Here is a 2,500-nt window from a genome sequence, read left to right as displayed (position 1 = left end):
TTAATATCAACCCATCACTGACACTAACATCTGAAGTGTTTATAGCTTGCTCGGCAATGGTAGGTTAGCGTTTGCTGTGTTACTTTTATAAGGTGAGTGTAGTATCGAAATGTGTGACTTCTACACTGACACAAACCTGTCGGCCTTCTGCATGAAGTTTGAAGCCAAATTTGAATTCAAATAAAAAAAACCCTGAACATCCTAGAAAAACCCAGTTGGATTTTTCATTTAGAGCTGTTTCATAACAGTTTATTGGCAGTTGATTGACAATAATTAGCATTAATATACCCAAACACACTGAAATACAATAACCTCGTTCCAACCGTATTAATCCATTCTTACGTCTCTATAAAGCTCGAGCCTTTCCCAAACATTGTAGCAGCTCAGCTTTCTCCCAGGTTTCATTTAACACTTACCAGAGGCTGTGCCCACACCACGCCTGCCAAACCCTCGCTCTCGCTCTGTCTTTCCCCAATGCCCAGCAGGGTTGGCCAGCGCGCTGCCCGTTCAGAATGTTAGCTGCCACAGCGCTCTCTCATCTTATCAGGCTAATCCAGTGTGCCCCCGCTGCTTTTATCGGCCTCCAAATAGCCACGGCGAGGCTGGCACCCTGCGGACAGCCATGCGGGACCCCAGGGCCGCTGCCGGCATGTCGTGCCAACTCGCCTGCAGTGCTGACCCAACACACCTCCACCAAAACAACCCTGCGCAAACACACACACACACGGACTGCAGTGCTTTTTTTAGGGATTTATGTTTTCATGGGTTCTTATGTGTCTGTGTGGATGCAGGTATTTGTTTGTTTGTTTGTTTGTTTGTTTTTTCGTGACTTAAAAACACAGGTTGTTTGGATTGTTTTCCCTTTGTTTCACTTAACATCTGATGCACTTTCTGAGTAAACAACTAAAGCACTTTTGGAACTTGCTCTGAATAAGAGCAACTGCTAAATGCCGTAGATGCAAATGTGAATATGTGGGTTTGTTTTATCTGAGTGGTTGCGTGCTGCATGTGTGCCTGGACGTGTGCTGGTTAGTTAAAGCAGGCACAGGGTAAATGTTTTGTTGCTTGTGAGTGAATGACGACGCGTTTGCATCGTCAGTACCGCGGCTACTTTGTTTCCTCTGCTCTTTGTCCTCTTGGCTGTTTACTTCTTTTGTAAACACTGTGTTTTGAGTCACCGAATGCGGCCTTCGTTGTCAGTTGCGCGTAGCGAGAGCTCCTCAATGGCTTTCTTGTGCCAGCAGGAGAGACAGCGAGAGAGAACGATAAAGAGAAAGAGAGAATGATTGATTGATAAAGAGAAAAAGGGAGGGAAAGATAGTGACAGGGAAATGTTGCAACAATGCTTCTGGTTGGCACCACCTCAGTGCCTTTGGTATGGGAAGATCCTTCTTTATCCGGCTTTTTATGTGTGTGCGTGTGAGTTTGTACATGCGTTTGAGTGCATGCATGCGTCTTTGTGTATGTGCTGTCATGCAGGAATTACACTTATCAACAATTGCGTTTAATACCTTGCTCTTTCCTGTGTTCAAAAACCATCAACACATTTTTATTGTATTAAACACACTTTCCATTCCCAACAATAATGCAGTCTCAACTTTCAAGCACAAATCAAACAAACCAGTTAACACGTGAGAGTGCTTCCAAAAAGGTGTGAAAAGAATATTAAAGATATTGTGTTTGTGTGCACACATATGTGTGTGTGTGTGTGTGTGTGTGTGTGTGTGTGTGTGTGTGTGTGTGTGTGTGTGTGTGTGTGTGTGTGTGTGTGTGATTGTGTGTATATATATGGCATGCACCGCCAAGTTATATTTAGTTTTTAGTGTGAGGGTGTTTGCTCAGGTTCACTTACATTCACTGGATTCACATCTCTGTGTTTTCTGAAACTTTGGGGCAGTGTGATGTTGATACTGCCATAAAAATAAAAATGAAAATGTATTTTACACCATCTGTCACTGTAATGATATTTCTGTAATAGCTCATTGTGAAAAATACCTTTAACACTAATTGCATGCAAATGTATTTTAAAATTTGAAATTTAAATATTTTCATACATATTTTTATCATAATAGTTGTACTATTATTAGGCATTTTGGAGATGATAAATGTAATTATTTAATTATCAGTTTATCAAATGAATAGAGTATCACTTGTGTAGATGTTATAATTGCATTCTGCCATGTTATAAACTATGCAGGGATTAATTATTTTAACATGGCAAATGGACTAGTTTGGGATACAGAGCAAATTCATTTTTATATTAGTCATAGACCTTAGTCATATTTGGATAGGTGGACCTTTTCATTACTTATGATGTATCGCTGTTATTGAACTATATTTTAAACGTGTTTCTTGTTAAATTCACTGCGCAGGAAATTTGAAGTCACACTGTTCAGGAGGTGTGAAATGTTTGGCTTCGGCCATTTTAGGTTTTTCCTTCATTGCTCTACGACTGTTTCGAATGGTGCCAAAACCGGATTTTGGAATGCTGTAAAGCCCA

The 2,500-nt window shown here is 40.7% G+C and overlaps 1 protein-coding gene across 11 annotated transcripts in view; it reads left to right on the top strand.

Annotated features, from left to right (window-relative positions):
• LOC113585041 (nuclear factor 1 X-type) overlaps positions 1-2,500 on the top strand; it is a 91,082-nt gene that overhangs the window by 39,188 nt on the left and 49,394 nt on the right. The window lies entirely within an intron of this gene.

The sequence above is a fragment of the Electrophorus electricus genome, chromosome 16, assembly GCF_013358815.1.
Source record: "Electrophorus electricus isolate fEleEle1 chromosome 16, fEleEle1.pri, whole genome shotgun sequence".
Lineage (NCBI taxonomy): Eukaryota > Metazoa > Chordata > Actinopteri > Gymnotiformes > Gymnotidae > Electrophorus > Electrophorus electricus.
The sequence above is the reverse complement of the archived record's forward strand: the minus strand, read 5'-3'. Positions and strand labels throughout refer to the sequence as shown.